We start from the raw sequence: 20,159 nt of genomic DNA on the forward strand, positions 1-20,159 counted from the left end.
CATCAGCCCCGGTGCAGGTGCATGAAGTGGATATTGTTGCGGAAATGCTCCAGTACGCATTTTAGTCCTGATATTCCCATTGGCTCTAGGCGAAGGCACATCAAGAAGCTTTAAGGAGAGTAAGGGCGGATTCTCAGCCTACCTTTAACTGAAGGTCAAGAATCTGTGGTGATAGCTTTAAAGGGGAAGTAAAGCTTAATTAAAGAAGTAGCTAGAAATGTTGTACATTATGTTTTGGGCTTCTGTTCCAGCCCAAGGCAACCACAGTCTTTTAGCAGGGAAGATTCAGTGTTGGACTGGCCCACCGGGATACCAGGTGGGCTATGGTGTCAGTGGGGCCTCCTTCTTCTAAATATTTGGCTTATTTCATGGCCATTCACTATGTCTATGAGAAAATTAAAGAGGCTAAAAAGATGGAATAATAGGTTATAGAATATAAAGAAAAGAGAATAGGAGAATAGAGGTTGAGTAAGGTAAGGAAGAAAATAATACTTAGAGTGAGCCCCTGGTCTAAGGGTTTTTGGTGGGCCCCTGGTGTCCCAGTCCGACACTGGGAAGATTTGTGCCTCCAAAGATGCCCCAGTAGCTCCCCAACTTCTTTTCTGCTGATTCACTGCACATGCGTTGTGCTGTTGTCACTTACTGAGCTTAGGGACTGACTCACAATATACAGTACACATAAATTATAAATGGGACAATATAAGACTGATTATAGACAGATTAGTAATTAATACAGATAATTACTACGTCAGCACAGAAACCAGTGCAACTAGCATTAGAATTTCATAATCAGCCCTGTAGCATTTTTAACCATATTCATTTTTAGGGTTTAGTTCTCCTTTAACCGGCATTAGTTTAAAGAATAACCAGCACAGTAGTAGTTAGTGCTCTGCATTTTATTGAAAATCATTTTTCTACTTCATGAACTACAGGTACTAGCATTTGACTACAAATGATGTGGGTTTTGCTGCTCCCTGTGGATGAAATCTACAGTACTATCTGTAGTCTATACAGCAAACTTATTTTAAGACAACTACACATAGTTCAGCCAAAATCCTGCCTAAGGCTAATGTCACACAGGGCAACTTTCCAACAGTAATGTAGAACAGAGGGAAATCATCCAAGTGTGACTACCTGAACAGCACTTTCTTAAACAATGAGACAATTGCTGCTAAAGATCGGCAGTGGGCTGTCTGTCAGGATGTGCTTTTCTGGCATCACTAGCTATGCTTGCAGTGAATTCTTACAGCGGAAACATCCATCAATACCTGTGTCTGCAGAAACATAGATAATTATGAATACTTCCGGTTAGGGCTAGTATTTTTTTTAAATAATTTCATCCAAAGATTGTCTTCCATAATGATATTGGATAAAGGCATTGCCATTAGATTGTAAGCTCTTTTTGGCAGTGCACACTTTGCCTCTTGTATTGATGTTTATTGTATGTAATCTGTATATTTAATGTATGCAACCATTCAGGTTCAGACTGGGAGTCAAAATAGGCCCTGGCATTCCAAGTACACACAGGCCCAAGCAGCCCCCCACCAGCCCAATAAATAATGACCGTCTATGGCAACTTATAGCAGCCCCTCTGGCATTTGCCAGAACCCACAGATTGCCAGTCCGGGCCTGCAACCATTTATCGTCACCACTGTGAAATATTTTGGCACTTTATGAATACGTGTTATGAATCATAAGAATAGCTTCATACAATAAACCTCTGTGTAGAGTCCTGCATCAGGTTGTGTACCCACGGAATACCTGCAAGGTCATCGGCTTTTGGGCAGAATGTTCTGATAACCTGATTGTGCAGGTAGTCTGTGTGTAACCTGTCTGGTTACCCAGCAAAGTCGCAAGACTGGTCCGTCTCGCCCTCCCCTTAATGTTGTGGCAAAATTTCTCTCTCTTCCCTTTCGGAATAGACTTCCGGTTCACAATGATCTCACGCACAGTGATGATGTCTAGGTAGGGGAGAATAATGGGTGGCGGGTGTGGGTCGGCTGTAGGTCAGTGAGTCTGGGTCGGCATGGGTCTGCCTGACTGGACCCGTGAAGGACTCTACCCATGTGTACTAGAAACTTCAAGCAATTGTATTTTGAATATGAAACAAGAGTCCCACAGCCTGTAGGGCACCTTTCAGGACTGCAAAAAAAAACAAAAAAAAACCCATACAACATCTCTGTAATGAGTAAGTCATACAAACACACAAAATCAAATATGGCATGCAGAGAACATTCTATGCACGTAAAAAAGAAGTTGGTGTGCATATAGCGGTGCAGGTATAGAGCTATGTGCCTCTATAAATGTTTTCCTGTGCAAATGGAATATATATTGGTATAATGTAGTGGGTTAAGTGCAATCCCCATGTTTTTGTCCCCAATGCAGCATTTTCCCCATGATACCAACTGAGGATGGTGTGTCAAAATTGCAGTGACTGACAAAGGCCACTGTGGGAACCCTGGAGCATACAGTAGTTTTCCATGCAACTGAAATATACACTACACAAATAACTTTTTGTGATGGCAGTGTCTCCTTAAACCAGTCTCCTCATATATTGAATGCAGTCTGTTTTCTTAACCTGTGTTCCAGTTCCTGACCCTTTGATCCCATATCAGTATTCTCTCGTCTGTAACATAGTATTGCCACTGGTCAGGTTTGGAACTGGATGATCAGGTCCTCAGAGGACTGCCTTGTTTTAAAAGACCAGTATTTTAGCACAAATTCTCTTTTAACAAACCATAAAACTGATGGCATTGGCACTATGGCACTTTCACACTGGTGATGTAGATTCTGTGTGTGTGGGGGATTGTTGTACAGTATATGCACATAAAGCACTAACAAATAAATGCCTGATTTTACAAGAGAGAGAGGCTTTTTTCGAGCACGGTTCAATAGAGATCCATGCATGACATTTGTTCTCTGTTTATCAGTGGTTGTATCTGTGTAACAGTGGCCATGAAGGCACATATATAATCATACAAACTCTGCTTGTATGGTGGACCTGGTTTGAACGTTTCATCTGCACCATGGTGCACTGTCAGAGGAGAAAATGAAGAGGACCCACAGCTTCAATAAACCCTGCTGTTCTAATCATTTGTGCACTTTGCTCCTTAAAGGAACAGTAAACAATTAAAGTGTTTAAAGTAATAGAAATAAAATATACTGTTGCTCTGTACTAGAGCAACTGATGTGTTTGCTACAGAAACTCTATTATAGTTTATATACAGTAAACAAGCTGCCGTGTAGCAATGGAGACAGCCATTCAAAGCTGGAAAGGAGAAAAGGCACAGAATACACAGCAGATAACAGATACGTGCTGTAGTATACAATAGGACTTTTCAGAACGTATCTGTTATCTACTGTGTATCCTGTACTTGGATGGCTGCCACCATGGCTACACATCAGCTTGTTTGTATAAACTATAGTAGAGTTTCTGAAGCAAACAGTTAAATCGGGTTGAAAAAAGTACATAAAGTTCCCTCCAAATGAAAACCCAGCATCCATACACACACCCTCCATACCTTCACATAAATTTTATATACCCATATCTATACTATCTATCAGGTCTGGACTGGGAGTCAAAATAGGACCTGGCATTTCAAGTATCTAGAGGCCCAAACGGTCTCCCACCAGCCCAATAAATAGTGACTGTCTATGGCATCTTACAGCAGCCCCTCTGGCATTTGCCAGAACCCACAGATTGCCAGTCCGGGCCTGCTAACTATAGAGTTTACTATCACAATAGCCTTTGATATTAGGTCTGTCCAAGAATTCATCCAAGCCATACCTCCAAACATTTTGGAAATAAAAGAGGGACAAAAAAGTAGAAATTTTTTTGACAATGCCCATTTTTGTCGCCACCCCCCCCCTAATTACCATGTTAATTTTACAAAATTTGGCAGGTTGTGAAAGTTTGAACATATTTCTGTGTTTTTTTCCCCCCAGTTATTACAGTTTTGCTAATGTAGGTGAATTGCCTTTTAAGCTGTGAGTCTGACTTCTCCAAAGGGACCTGTTATCTTATATTGTTACAATTGCTTATCTCGAAATTATTACAAAAGTATTTTACCTGCTGCTGTGGCAGTTCTGGGCTCTCTGCCAAAAGCCAATTAAGTTAGAAACTTTGTTTCCTTTTCTGCCTCTTCAGTGCAGAGAAAAACTGGACTTTCCAGTACAAATGAGGGACTGCAGGTTGTGCTGTCAGGAGAGGGACTGTCCCTCTGAAAACTGGACAGTTGGGAGGTATGTCCAAGCCACTCTTAAAAGCATTAACAGAATCAGCCATCACAGCATCACCCGGCAGTGCATTCCACAACCTCACTGTCCTCGCTGTGAGGAATCACCTACATTGCTTCAAATGATAGTTCTTTTTTTCTATTCCGAAGGGGTGGCCTCTGGTGCAGTGATCCTCTTTATGGGTAAAAGGGTCCCCTGCTATTTGTCTATAATGTCCTCTAATGTACTTGTAAAGACACCAGTTTTACCAGTGCAGGGCAACACTACATTATATTGTCAGTCCTAAAACAATTAAAATTGTTGGTGTTACTCTTCCTTTAAAGGAAAGGCTGTTGTACCCTCTCCATACATTTGTCCTGAAAGCTGATTGGCAGGAGAGCACACCAAGTTGGTCCACATATGCGGTGCATTAGGCTACTTTTACATGTTATATATACTGTATATATGCTGGTGTCCACAGGTGGATGCTATGCCATTGCACATACAAAAAACCTGGGCCCTGCGGGCTGCCACATCAGGACCCCCCCCGGGGCCCCAACTCTCCCTCTGCCACCCGCCCCTGCCATAATCCCCCCCTGAGACTTCTGTTGTTTACCAGTGAAAAAAGTTTGCTCATCACTAATCACAGCTTTAATATAGCTGCAGCTGCTGAAACAAGTCAAAACAACTGGTACAAATATAGCAAATTGGGAGGGGCAGGGGGGGCAAACAGCTGGTTGAGATATTAAATATTACGTTGAATTCACCTCTTAAATGGGTAAATTGTATTGGGGTATATAGCACAATACATCAGAGACAGAAGGATGTATATAAGAAGAGGTATTGACAGAAATATACAGTATATACTGATTATTCTTAGACTTTACCATACTATAACAAACAAGGGCTACAGAATAAAACGAGAACCCTGAAAGCTTCCAGCCTAAAACATTAATATATAAGGGGGGGGGCATACTATATTGGATAATGCATAAGATGTGTGCATTTTTGGAAGCGAGAAGTATTATTTTTAATGTTATTTATTGTATTGTTACAATGTGTTATTGAATTCACTGGAAATTCTAGTAAGTAAATTGTTTGAACTGGTATTTTATTAATAAAAAGTGCTTTTTAATCAGGAGAGAAAAGGTAAGGAATAATGACACAAATTCTGTTGTATTCTTTGGACAGCTTCAGGGTCTTTAGGCTACAGAAAAATAAGCTTCCCGAAATAATACACCAACTGGAGGACACATAGAATTATTATGTTTTTTTCTGCAGTGAGAGTCATGTTACAGTAGAGGTCTGGCAGCTTAACAAGCTTGTCCTTTGGCTGCACGTGTTATGCGTAGAAAGCTGTAGCACAATCCAGACGTGGGAGACGTGCAAGATCTGGACTCAGGCACAGTGAAGAAGGAGCTGATAGCACAGCAGCACTTGTCTGTAACAAAATCACTCTGACAGTCACACTTGCAATAAATAACACATCACAAAGGCACTCAGAGAAGGGAGACAGAGAGAAATATTTGTGTATTAATGTGGTGGGTTGGGTGGAGGCGTTCTTCAGGAGGCAAGAATGTGAAAAACACACATATGGAAAGAAGAAGGATATACTGTACCAAATACAAGGACAATAAAATATCAGAGAAGGCACACATTCCTACATGGAATATACAAGGACTGTAAAAATAAAGTGTTGCTGTTATATTTTATTAAGGGGCCAGTAGGGCATGCTTCCATATGTTGCTTAATACAGGAAATATTGTTGTAAGGTTAACGATAAACCAGAACTCTGGCACAAAAGGATATTAAGACGTATGCTTTTGCAGCACACTAGGTCAGCACTGTTACTCTACTTCTTATGCTACAGTTCTGTCTTTTTGATTAGGCTGGTCAAGTAGGAGAACAAAAGAAATTTGTTTCCTGAAAACACTTTCATATATTTGTATTGATACATTAAAAAAAATGCTAAGACTGTAAGTTCATATTTAAAGGCAAACAGTACCTTTTATTAAACTCAGTGCTTTCACATAAAACAAAAATACAACTGGGTAGCCAGGCTGACACAGCTCTGAATTTGTAAATGCTAAGCAGATAAACCAATGTGCTGCATTGAATAGTCACTTGCAGCTGTACCGGCTCCAATTTCCAATGACTGCTATCAGTTATAAAGTCTTGAAGTCTTATCGTACCACAAAACTCTTATGCTTACATGGAATATTGTATTTCTTTGGTTCCCATAGAAACAAGGGCTGTCAGCACGAATGTCCTGGTGACCACACTCCCTTGCCAGTCTCTCGACATGATGTCCTGGAGCCCATTTATGACTGGTGCTCAGCAGAGCTGTGTCTGTAGGTGGCTCTGCTGTCACAAAACACTGTCTACTGTTAAAATGCAATTATGTAGGGTCCCCTAGGTCATCATACGTTGTTGTCTGTGGTCCTGGTTTACTGATTGAGGCGATACATTTGCACTAGAATACAGAATTATTTGTAATTAAGTAGTATTTTGCTTCCAGGAGCAAAGAGGCAAATTTATTTGTAACCCATGGGCAGTACTGGTTTAGCACAGATACAAAATCCTGTACAATGTTCATACACAGATGTAAGGGTTCATTTACATCTGCAGATGCACTGTGCAACTTGCGTGTTTCCCCTGTAGCGATTTGCGTCTAAAACCACTAAAACCAAGGTACTTGCATCCAAATGCACTTTGTGCCTCTGTATAGTTGTGCTCAGCAGTGATCCAGCCTTTTTGCATCTTTTGACGCATGGTCGCAGTGCATACCCTAGATCTGAATTTACCTTCTGATCAAGTAGTAGCTGTGCCCTGCATCAATAGATGCAGCGCAGTTACACCAAAAGAATTGGGTGCAGACTCACACACCAAATGCGGGAAATTAAACCAGACAAACTTCTAAAATATTTGCCAGTTGTGCTGGACACAGTGCAATTCAATGCTCACAAAATGACTCCTGAATTCCCGGGGAAAATGGAGCAAAAAAAAAAACAAGGCAATTGCATCCGTAACTGCACTTTGCTCACTGAGTCAGGTAAGTGCCAAAGTCATAGTCTATTTAAACATGGGAATTTAAACTCTAGATATATGGCAATAGAAATGCATACCTTAGGGTAGTACCAGATGATTGCGGATCTTGGCCTACGGAGATCGAAAATCCACTCCCCTGCTGCTCTTCCGCTCCTGCTACACGGTGGATTTTGGAGCCGAAACACAACATTTTGCATTTGTGACAAAATCTGCCCTGCCTGAAGAAACAAGGGGAGCAGAAGGGCAATGGATATACAATTGTCTGACCTTGCATAAATGAGTACAATAACATCTGCATTTACTCATAAGTGCAGAATGAGTTGGGCTCACGGCTAAATGACTAAACTGCACATTGACATGCATATAAATATACATTTATAATCATATTTGGCTGAATCAATTGCAGCTAAAAACAGGCATCTTATTTAATGGCAAAAGCAATTAGAGGAATAATGCAAGAAAATGAAACAAAAACTAAAAATGCAGGTAACTGAATATTAGTGTGTTATGTGGCATAAAAAAATTACTGTTGTCCTCGGTTTTTTTAGCAGTGGTTTAGTAGTGCCTATAATGTGATACTGTAAAAGCTTCTGAAAGCAAAGGAAACTGCCCCCATATATTGTATCTGTGCTGATCATCATCCATGTACAAAACACACCCTTCTTAGCAGAATGAAACAAAATTCTCTTTATACTGAAGCATACGCAGCATCCCAAATCCACATAATCTGGTAGTTGCCGATGCAGACTGTTATGGAATGCTGTATTTATTTTGTGTCCTTAATCATTCTGGCGGAACTGGCAATGCAACATTTCAATTGCTATTCAGATCAAATCTGTGCATGATATGCATCCTCCATCATTTTTTCAAATTATAATTATGATGTAGCATACAGCAATGAAGCTGGGGCTAGAAGGAAAAGGGTAACAGCCAAAATATTTTAACGAAGTCTGTCTGCAAAAAAAAGCAATGTTCTGTCCAACAGCGGGCTCTAACCTATAAAAAACACTACTCATCAAATTGACATATTCCCATTTTTCTTTATAGAGACATGCTGTAAATATTCCTGGCAATTGGGCCTTTATGTTGAATATAGCAACATATTTTTACTTTTTATAAGCATGGTATTCTTTAATAGTCTATAGTTGGGAGCTTCACGCTGATTCATATTACGCAAGTAACATTAGATTAGAGTAGTACAGAGTGGTATAAAATGACTTACCGAGGCCCCCAAGAAACAATTTTTAGGTCCTTGCTCCAAATCCCATGACCCATAATCCCCTCAATGTGCGTGTGCATGTGCAGGCTTGATGGAGGATTCAGCATTTGTAATGATCATGTTTGGGATATAACAGGGTTTAAAGAACAGTAACACCAAAATTTTTTTTAAAGGAATGACAATATAATGTACTTTTGCCCCTCATAGGTAAAACTGATGATTCAGAAACTCTACTATAGTTTATATAAACAAGCTGCTGTGTAGCCATGAGGGCAGCCATTCAAGCACAGAATACACAGTAGATAACAGATACGTTCTGAAGAATCCCATTGTATGCTACAGAGCTTATTTGTTATATGTTGTGTATCTTGTGCCTTTTCTCCTTTTTCAGCTATGAATGGCTGCCCCCATGGCTACACAGCAGCTTGATAATATAAACTATAGTAGAGTTTCTGAAGCAAATGCATCGATTTTATCAGCGCACAGCCTGCCCGGTTTTCCAAATTAGGAACTGGGCAGGATCCCATATGATTGACGCGGCCATGTCATAGCCCCACCTGTGATGTCACAAGCCCCCCACAGCATCACAACCCTGCCCGGATTCAACCGGGCTAAAAGGTGGCAACCCTAACAAATGGTGATATAAATCCAGAAGTTGTTTTGTGCTTTAATGAACAATTTCTAAATAAAAATATAATCCATGAAACTCTTCATACACAAAGTATTGTACGTCATTCTTTACTGAACACTACTATCTCTCAGGCCTTTGAAGTACAGCAAATAATATATTTACATGCTTCCAAATCCTGTAGGATTCAAAATTTATTGCCAAAGCACACAAGATTAGGAAAAAAGGTAGAGAAATGCAAACAGGGAGGAACATGGGATATTTTCCAGGAAGAAAATTATCTAAAGATCTCGTGATGTAATTTTCACGACTGTGAGCAGAACAGTATGTACAGAAGAGTGAGGGGGAGTGGCCTGTACCATAAACATTTCTACAGTGACAGGATCCTGCATGAAGGGAACATTAGCACAGGACAGTGAATGTTTATGCATAGTGTAACAGCTGAATGTAACTGGGGGAAGAAGGGAGGGGGGGGAGTTCTTTTGTGCAGATCTTGATTTTAAAGGGACAGTAAACCCCAATGTTTAACATGAGTTCAATGAATAGGGCTTGTGCTGAGTATACTTTTTGCCTACTGTTTTATTCACAAAAATTCTATCGTTTTTGTTATTTATTGAGCTAAAGAGGGCACACAGCTAAACACAGATAAACAGAAGTCCATTATGCAGAGAGATTATCCGTGCACTGGTAATTTAATCATTTAACTCACTGGAAGCAAACAAGCGCTTTAACTCCCTGTTTTGCTGTTTAACTTAAAAAATTAAAAATACAGTTTTTTGTGATTAAAATGATGGGCAAATACATATTACAATAAAAAAGACATAAAAAATGTAAAAAGAATAGGCAAAAAGTATGTTCATCCCAAGCCTCATTCATTAAATTGGTTTTGAAATGGGGTAATACTGTCCCTTTAAAAATAAAGTGCAATTTATATAAAATTCTACCACTTAAAGTTGACAATATGAAACAACTATATTATGTAAAACTATAATTGTCACATAGTAGTGATGATTTCTGATCACGAAAATCTACAGTATTACCCAAAAACATCACAAAATGTGCTTTAGTACTGCTAGCAATACAGTGAGCAATTACCCCCTGACCCTCGACAGTGTCTTCCAACATCAGACTGAAGTGTCCAAGGCCCACAGGAGCTTCTGACACATGGGTGCCACCCCCTCCGGGCCAAGCCTGCCCCAGCCACAACCCCATCTGTGCCCCCCAATCACAACCCCCTCCCCTTCTACATCTCCTGTAGTTCTCTCAATCTGGGCTGGAAGAGGTGGGACCAGGGGACAGCGCAGGCCATGTGAGCAGCAGATGGTTGCAGGTCTGGGTCGACATACCCGGAGATTTTTACCTGGTGTCCACCTGGCCCAGTCTGACCCTAGTGTCTTCTCCTCGCTGTGTCCTCCCTCCCCTCTTGTAGGTAAAGTGACTGTGGGAGTTTTTTTTCTTACATCTATAGAGGAAGTAGACCCTGTGGTCTGGGCCCCCCACAGGCTACTTCCTCTATAGTTAAGTCACTGGGTAGAAAGGAAGTTTTGTTACCCACGCTTAATCTCAGTGTGGGCAACAAAACATCTGAATTTACCTTCCTATCAGCATTTATATAAATTGTGCATCTTTCAGATGATATATCTACAAAATAAATTAATTACTTCATTGGTGGTGCAGATAGACTTTTTGTACTTTGGCCTTATAACAGATGTATGTGCTTGCAGGAATGTAGTGTACTCATATACACAGACTTACACCGAAATCCTATAGAGTATTCTAACGCTGTAACTGGGTTAGTTTTAACTCTTGTGTGCACAAGTCTGTACCGTTGGCACAGTTGTAGTGTTACAATATTTGATGCAAGTCTAATGATGCTGGGTCCCTAGCTCCTCCAACACTCAGAGGCAATTTTGTAGTCAGAACATCCTCTACTGTATAACAAAAATCTGCAGGAGGTCTTTAAAGTGTATATACCCACATCAAATGCATTCTATTTTCATCGTTTGTGTCACAGGTTTCATTTCCTATCAGCACAATCATCAAGGTACCTTGCTGAGAAACACTTTCAATTACAAATCACAAAAGAAACATGCCTGTTTATTTCTGTTGTCTTGCGATGCATGTCTTTTTTCATGTGGAATCTACTGTTCAGTCAGCCTGCAATCTAAAATCAATGTTTTCCCTTATTCCCAATTCTACCCAATCAACTAAAGCACCAGAGTCCAATACTGCAGTTAGAACTTTCACTTTGACATAAAAATATGAACAACACCCAATCCATGACCTTATCAATGTTATCAGTGAATATTGTTATTCCTGCACTCAGCACTCTTCCCCCATATACACTGTTGACTAATTTAAGATGGCCACATAGACCATTTATGCTGGCCATAGACATACAGATTTCACCCTTGTGTCTGACGAATGATCGGACGTCCCAATCTTCTGACATGCCTATAAACATTTAGATTACATAAAGTAGTGAAAGAACAAATCAGATGATGTTCTGCCCGTGACAGCAATCGTACGAAATGTCCAACAAATTCTAGTGACAGTCACCCAATAAATGCAGAGAATTTATCGCTAGACAACAGAAATCTTTTAACCTGTCCAATCGACTAAACGACCAATTGCCATGGTACAAAAAATGTCCGGACAATTCCACACATGGTCCGAAAATTGTATGAAACTTCAAACAACTATATCTTTACGTATATGGCCAGTTTAAGTAATCAGCACAGCCTATTTAACGCTATCACATAGCAGTTATCCATCACTTTAGCTGTGTAGTCTACAGGTAATTTTAATGAAGTTTTACTTTATACATGCTGGTGCTAAAAAACTGTCCATCATGGTACAATGTACTCTTGCAGCACAAAGTTGACGGTTGCAGGAGACAGCAGAGGTTTTTGTATGTTGTGTTCACAGCTTAAATTTATGTTTCCATAAATCCCTTTGAGATAGTTAAACGCTTTCAACAATGGCACAAGCAGCAGCATTTGCTTATCTAAAAAGTGTTATAGCATTGTTGTTGGAAAAGAAAAAAAAACACTCTATAAACCAGGGATCCCCAACCTTTTGAACCCGTGAGCATCATTCGGAAGTAAATGGAGTTGGGGAGCAACGCTAGCATGAAAAATGTTCTAGAGGTGCCATATAAGTGCTGTGATTGGCCATTTGGTAGCCCCTATGTGGATTGTCAACCTACATTGAGGCTCTGTTTGGCAGTACACCTGGTTTTTATACAACAAAACTTGCCTCCAAGCCTGGAATTCAAAAATAAGCTCCTGGTTTTAGGCCACTGGGAGCAACATCCAAGGGGTTGGTGAGCAACATGTTGCTCACGAGCTACTGGTTGGGGATCACTGCTATAAACAGACAAAAGTCTACAAGAGGTGGTTTTTGCTGACCCTTATAACTGGCCACTCGCTGCCGCCTGAGGCAAGGTTCTCATCTTAACTTCACATGCCAGGAGTGACTAGAGTTGCCACCTGGCCAGTATTTTACTAGCCTGGCCGGTAAAAATAATACTTGACCTCAATCTTATTAATAGAGAAAAAGGGAAGGTATTTTTTTCCAAAAAAGGTGGCAACCCTAGGAGTAACCCTGTTGAGCACTACCATATTTAAGTTAGTAAATTGGAAAAATAAGCTGCAGTCACAACTTGTCACATAAAAAAATTCACACAATCGTTCCACTTTTTTTCAGTGTGGCTGAAAATTCCAACTATTTCAGTATACTGGGGAGAAAAAAATTAAATAAAGCTGCTTTACTTTACACATAGTTTTTAGACAAACAGGTAAATATAAATTATTCGTTGGAGTTAGTGTCCCTTTAAGTATTGATGTATGTATAAAATTATTGCTGTCTATTTTTTTTGGACTGTCTTTAACAACCACAAATAGAATTTTATGTGGCAGCAAGGGAAATAGTATATTGTATATGTCAGTATGCACTTCTGTGGTACCTTGAGGTAATCCCAGAACTAATAAATGGAAGTTGCTGGGCTGATTGCATTAACATTAATAGTTGAATTTAAATTAAATTCATTTAAGATGGAAAAGTGCATCCTATTGTTCATATGACCTAAGAAACTCAGCCTAGACGTTTAAAGAACAATCATGTGATGTGTATGATTTTTCCCTAGCAATTATTCTTATTAAGAGGTATGATTCACAGTACAGCATTCCAGCTCTTTATTTACATGTAATTGAGGATTCTGAGATTCTTTTCCTTCTGAAGAGTTTGTTACGCAATATTATAGATGTTATTTATGCCAGCAGGCATTAAAAATCTGGTTGTTTTTGATCATCAGCCAATCCCATAAATAATCCATCTCTTCCACCCACTGACTAGTGAATGAGTTAACCAGACCAATTACCCATACTGCATTTTCCTTTATAAATAAACTTACTACTAAAAACACTGTAACTGTGTGCATCAGGAAGCATCCACATTAGGAGCAAAATTGGCTCTCACTTCATCCCCTATGAAATAGATATGGAAAGCAACTTGAACAAGGGATATCAGTTTTCATATATTCTACCACAGAAAGTAACATTTGGCCACAACACCAGCTGGCAAAAATGGTCAACAATTGCTGTGAATGTTTATCATGTTTATTTTTTATTAATCACTGCTCATTGAAATTGTGTGTCTTATAGTGTAACTAATCAATACAAGATTGTGGAGAAGGGCATCAGTGTTATCTCAAGGTGATCTTTCTGTAAGTCAATCCACTGTATATTTTCACTGCAAACAACATATACTTGTTCCTAATAGAAGTCTGGGAGTACTGTAGGGGGTGAAGGTCATAAGTTAAAGCTTACCTATTCATTAATATAGTAAGTCACCCAGTATAATTTAGCCTTGAGATTATGTTCCTTCCCTCCCCTTTACGCTAATGTTCATTATGAACAATATAAATGTAATCTAAATCAGATAAGAATGAAAAACTATTGTGTCGTACACAGGGCAGCCATCAGGGGGGGACAGGGGGGAGAGTTGTAGGGGGCCCCAAGGGTAAGGGGGGCATGGCCACGCCACACTTCTGACTGACTTCAGTAAGACATGGACGTTTAAGGGGCCCTGGCCACCAATTTTCTCATAATGTGGGGGGGAAACTGTCAACTCTTGCTAGATACCTTTTTTTGGGTGGGGGAGGCAACACACCTGTAGCATTTCAATCCCACTTGCTCTTTATGGTTCTGACCACTCTAGAGGTTATGGAATAGAAAATGGGCAAGGGTTTGGTGGACACTCTGGCAGTAAAGATTACTATCTTTATGTGTGGAGCTGAAGAGACTTGCTCAGTTAGTAGTGTCAGAAAGGTCCTCCTAGGGCCCACCAGAGAACATTACATTTAGGGTAATGACGCACAAGATTTTTTGCCCGCAGTAAATGCCTTCCTTTGCATTTTCCTGTGATTAAGTCACATTGCCATGAATGTGTTTTACTTGTGGCAAGTAGAAGGAGATGTGTTGCATACATTTACTGTGGGTGACATATCTTCTTACCACACACACTAGTTAATGTAGTCGTGGAGTGTCCCCTTTTATTCAGCCACCAAACATTCAACGTTTTGGGGGGAACACCCACCCTTCACCCTTCATGAAGGGTGGGTGTTCCCCCCTGAAACGTTGAATGTTTGGTGGCTGAATAAAAGGGGACACTCCCCGACTGCATTAACCAGTGTGTGTGCAGATCCGTTTTCTATACACGTTGGTTGTTAAGGTGGGCCCAGCCATGCTTCACTTCCTGAATTACCCGTGCCCCCTTTTGAGTCACAAAGCAGCACCGAAAGCCACCGCAAGGGAGCCGCAAAATGAAGCCTTAAAGGAGAAACTAACCCGTACTAGAAAAAAACCCTAACCCCCGGCCAAATGCCCCTAACTCTTTAATTAGCCCTCCGTGCAGATCTGTCCTTGGGAGTTCACGGGCGCCATCTTCTTTTGTCGGTCTTCTTTGGAATTTGAGCTGAATTGTTTTTTTTTACTTACCCGGAGTTAGGCTGTGGGGGAGGAGGGAGGTTGCTCTACACAGGGTAGGGTTTTTTTTCTAGTATGGGTTTGTTTCTCCTTTAAGCCTCTGAAAGGAGACGAAAGGCGATGAATGGAGCTGAAGAGTAGAAGCTTCTGAAAGGAGCGAAAAAGGAAAGGAAAGAGAAAAATCGATCCGAAGACCTTTAAAGGCAAACTCCACTGAACACCATTTTTTTTTTAACTTTAATGGGGGACCCAAGCCAACAACATATAAAAGAAAAAAAAACTTTTTTGTAGGGGACCATGACCACCACTTTATATAACTTTGGAAAGGGGGGGCCCTGGCCACTGGTGGGGGTGGCTACCAATGGCTTTTTATAACTTGTAGGGGGGGGCTGGCTGCCAATTAATGTTTAACATTTGTGTGGGCAGGGGTTGTTTTTACTGTTTTAACTTTGATGTCTGTATGGTGCTTTTGCTGTGGTGTGGGTCCTGGGGCCGGGTGGGCAGAAACCAAGGGGCCCAGAAAATGTCATACAGCCCCCCATGATTTCTGATGGTGCCCTGGGCGTAATATATGTCTATGGAGGACATAAAAAAGGGCCAGTAAAAAAACTGTCCTGAGTTGGTGCTCACCAGAAGATCCTTTGGTATGGTACTCTAACCATCATCACACATATATACACACAGTTCCTTCTCACAAAGTATTAGTTTGTGAGGGAAATATATAATTTGTTTATATGTAATGAATTATTCAGTCCCTGGGATTACACATTTGGCCACTTAAAACTGTTGCTTAACATTACACCAGATGGTTAATATTGTTGCTGTTCAATGGCTAAGTGATCTTCCCCTCCCCCGCTATATGTTAGAAGTAAACAGCCCATTATACTAGGCACATCCCAGCTCACCACCTCCCATTCATTCCTGGATTTCAAACAGTGTTCCAGTTTCAGCTGGAACTGCTTAAACCCAAATGTGCAGCCTGTCCAACACAGCTATTCAGTTCTACATGCTGGGGGGCAGAGGCAGAGATTTACCACTACGGCAGTTTTTCCATTTGATAAATTACTGATCTGCCCAAAAGTTTGTGTCTTTTCACATTGCTCAAGCCTGTCTGGAGTTCTGCATGAAAGTCTGTTTATGCTCGTGACTGTATACAGAGGTTTCAGTAGGGGGAAAAAAGCATAATTAATTGTTTAATATTTGTTAATACCTATATAGTCATATAAATAGAAAGAAAGATTTTCAAATATGCATTTCTATTGTGTACATACAAACCTTTGTAAAATAAACATCTCCCAGGGTTCTGTTTATGTAATGAATGCCATCAACCAAAAGTTTCATGCCTAGTACTCTTCTATCTTTACATATTAAAAATCATGAACAGAAATGAACATCAAGTGCAAACAAATTAACATAAAACAGTAATTTGTAATTGCTTTGTAGCGTATTTGCTAAAAGATGTTAATTGTTATCGGTGCATCATAGGTGTGATTTGTACACACAAAATAAATGTATAACCAAAATTTTAATGCGAACAATCACAACTGTCACTTTACTAGCGCAGCAAAAAATAAATAAATCACTGCTTCATTCAAATATACCATTTTAAAATAAAGTCATGCACAAAAGAATTTCCAACTGCTGGGAATAAAAAAAAATGTTAGACAGATCCAATTTATAATAAAGCTAGCCAAATTACAAAGGGTGTAAAGAAAACATTAGGGTCCTCAGTTCAATTCTGCATGGGGGGTATAAATGGGGCATTAAGACCAATCTGAAAAATTCACAATCACAATTATTTATTTTCTTTTAAACTCCAATCTACTCCAAAATGTTTTTTCCACATTCACATCATCATCTAAGTATTATTATTATAAACATGTATTTATATAGCTCCAACATATTGCACTGAAAAGTAATTATACAACTAAATCACATGAATTACATACATAGAACATATGGAGTTAAATACATCACAATCAATACCGGTACAAAAAGTTGAGGAAGGCCCTATGCATAGGCATACACTCTAAAGGGAAGAGAGTAATACAGTGGGCAAGATCGAATTAAGTGGGTGAGAAATGTGGTACTGTATGTGGTGTTGCGTTTGGTAGTTAAGCAGAGTGATGGTAGGCTTCTCGAAAGAAGTGCGTTTTAAGAGATTTCTTGAAAGCAGAAAGGTTGGGAGAAAGTCGGACATACCGTGGGAGAGAGTTCCAGAGGAGGGGTGCAGCCCTTGCAAAGTCTTGAATGCGAGCATGTGAGGGGGTAATGAGAGAAGAGTTGAGTAGCAGGTCAGTAGAGGAGCGTAGTAAGCGGTTGGGTGAGTATATAGAGATGAGTTCAGAGATGTAGGGTGGGGCAGAGTTATGAGGTTTGAAAGTCAGTGTCATTAATTTGAAATTGATTCTGAAAGGTAACGGAAGCCAGTGCAGGGATTGACAGAATGGCGAGGCAGAGGAGGAGCGGTTGCTGAGGTGTATGAGCCTCGCAGCAGTGTTCATTATGGACTGGAGAGGTGAATTTTGGCAGCATCTTGGGTGATAAATGATCGTATTTTGGATATGTTCCTTAGGTGGAAGTGACATGATTTAATAAGTGACTGGATATGAGGAGTGAATGACAGGGCAGAATCTAGGATAATCCCAAGGCACCGGCCTGGGGAGAGGGGGTGATAGTGGAATTGTTAACTATGATGGATACTTCCGGGATGTTACTGGTGTTAGTTGGAGGAAAGAGAACCATTTCAGTTTTAGAGAGGTTTAATTTAAGGTAGCGTTGCGACATCCAGGTAGAGATAGCGGACAGGCAGGAGGAGACGCGAGTTAGGAGTTCTGGGTTGAGATCAGGAGATGAGAGATAGATCTGAGTATCGTCAGCATAGAGGTGGTAGTGGAAACCATACGAGTTGATTAATTTTGATGATTAATAGAGGGAGAATAGTAATGGTCCCAGGACAGAGCCTTGAGGAACTCCAGATGAAAGAGGTAGGGGAGAAGATGCTACTCCATTGTAGGAGACACTGAAGCAATGATTGGTGATGTAAGAAGAGAACCAGGACAGGGCTGTGTCACGAAGGCCAAGCGAATGGAGGGACTGGAGGAGGAGAGGGTGATCTACAGTGTCAAATGCGGTTGAGAGATCAAGCAGTATTAGTAGTGAGAAATGATTGTTGGCTTTAGCAGTTAAAAGGTCATTAGCAGTTTCCGTGGAGTGTTGTGGCTTAAAACCAGATTGTAGGGGGTCCAGCAGGTTATTGTCAGAGAGGAATGAGGTTAGTCGGTTTTAGACTAGGCACTCAAGTAGTTTAGAGATGAAAGGTAGCAGAGAGATAGGTCGGAGATTGTCAAGATTGGAGGGATCAAGAGAGGGTTTTTTCAGAATGGGGGTGACAAGAGCATGTTTTAGTTGAGAATGAAACAGTCCAGTAGAGAGCGAAAGATTAAATAGGTGAGTTAAGGCTTTGATTAGACAAGGATTGGTATTGCAGAGAAGCTTTGAGGGAATTGGATCAAGCGGTAAGGTGGCAAGGTGGTAAGGTGAGAAGAGGCCAAAAGCTTTGAGACTTCCTCATCAGTGACAGGGGTGAAGGAGCACAGGAGAGACTGGAGAGTTTGGAGGGAGGGTGGTGGAAGTCTAGGGGGGTTGAGTAGTGTAATGTCCCTTCTTGTTTTTGAAGTGCTCAGCAATAACTTGAGAAGAGACAGATGTGCATGGAGGGGGTGGAGAAGGGGAAAGGAGAGTGGTAAAGGTGGAGAAAAGTTGTGCTGGTTTTTTAGAAAGGGAGTTAATGAGTGAAGTAAAGTATGTTTGTTTGGCTTGGAAGAGGCTGGTGTTATAGGAGCACAGGGCAGATTTGTAGCTCCAAAAGTCTGATTCTGAATGGGATTTGCGCCAGCGACGCTCAAGTGCACGTGACGTCTTTATTAAATACAGTGCTACAACAGCCCCAAACCAATGTAATTCACTTAGAACGGGTACATAGAGCACTGAGGCCAAAAGACATTATTTGCTGCCTTCTACACTTTACAGTTAAAGAGGACATTCTACTCAAAGCAAGACAAATTAAACAGATCCAGTTTGAGATCGCAGAGATAACCATTATGCACGATCTCTCCTGGTACACGCTACAACAAAGACAGGTACTTAAACCCCTCACAAATTGCCTTAAAGAGAGGAAGATATTGTTCAGATGAAGTCGGGATATCCGTTTAACATCCAAGCCACAATTGCGGGGAAATTGCATACACTCACAACGCCGGAGGCTGTTCATCCATTTCTACAGGCTTTCAAGGCTCCAGATATAGACCTCTCAGAATGGATTAAATGTATCCAACTACCGGAACCAACGCCACTACCTCCACAAGAAGGATGGACAGAGGCCATGTCTCCCAAGGCAAAAAGGAATAGAGCAAGACCATCCTATGGAAAAACCACCTCAAGGCCCAGCTGAAACCAACCCAGGAGGATGGCGGACTCAAACTTTGGGTAAAAAGTTGTGTTTTTTTGTTTTACTATATTTATATGGAGAATTTCTCCTGATTGGTTTAATATTATCTGGATAAAGAGCTGAGATAAAAAATCTTGATGGGCGTTGCCTCCCCTCCAGAAATGGGCAAGACATTAGACCTGTCAATATGTTTAAACCTGAGAGCTAATAGGCCATGTAATGCTATTTTTCTATTTAAATTTGTTTTTTTCTCTTGTTGTTGTTTACATAGCATTGAACAAACTGTGATAACAAATATTTTGTTCTCTGAAAATGTCTATACTTCTCTTTCCCCTCTGAACTTTTCTATTTCTTTTCTCTATGGCTTCAGAGGTATAAATGTATTAATGATGATGGAGGTAATAGTTGAAATATATACTTACGGTATAAGAGATGTAGAGTAATCTGAAGGTAATATCCATTAATGCAAATGGTTTAAACATCCCTGAAAAAAGAAAACAACTGATAAATATGATGAGGAAAAATAAAGCTGATATCATTTTGATTCAGGAGACACATTTTAGGAGTGAACCACCCCAAATGCACAAGTTAGGCCCATTTAACCAATGGTAT

The 20,159-nt window shown here is 40.4% G+C and overlaps 1 long non-coding RNA gene across 2 annotated transcripts in view; it reads right to left on the bottom strand.

Moving 5' to 3' along the window:
- Positions 1 to 5,309: 5,309 nt before the first annotated feature.
- The window catches only part of LOC108706876, a 28,109-nt gene continuing 13,259 nt past the window's right edge, over positions 5,310 to 20,159 (bottom strand). For both annotated transcript variants that reach the window (XR_005964964.1, XR_005964963.1), the window contains exons 2-5: positions 19,970 to 20,031; positions 7,341 to 7,481; positions 6,428 to 6,688; positions 5,310 to 5,656 (exon numbers count right to left, since the gene is read on the bottom strand). This is a non-coding gene — a long non-coding RNA (uncharacterized LOC108706876). The remainder of the gene's footprint in view (positions 5,657 to 6,427; positions 6,689 to 7,340; positions 7,482 to 19,969; positions 20,032 to 20,159) is intronic.

Source organism: Xenopus laevis, chromosome 1S (assembly GCF_017654675.1).
Source record: "Xenopus laevis strain J_2021 chromosome 1S, Xenopus_laevis_v10.1, whole genome shotgun sequence".
Lineage (NCBI taxonomy): Eukaryota > Metazoa > Chordata > Amphibia > Anura > Pipidae > Xenopus > Xenopus laevis.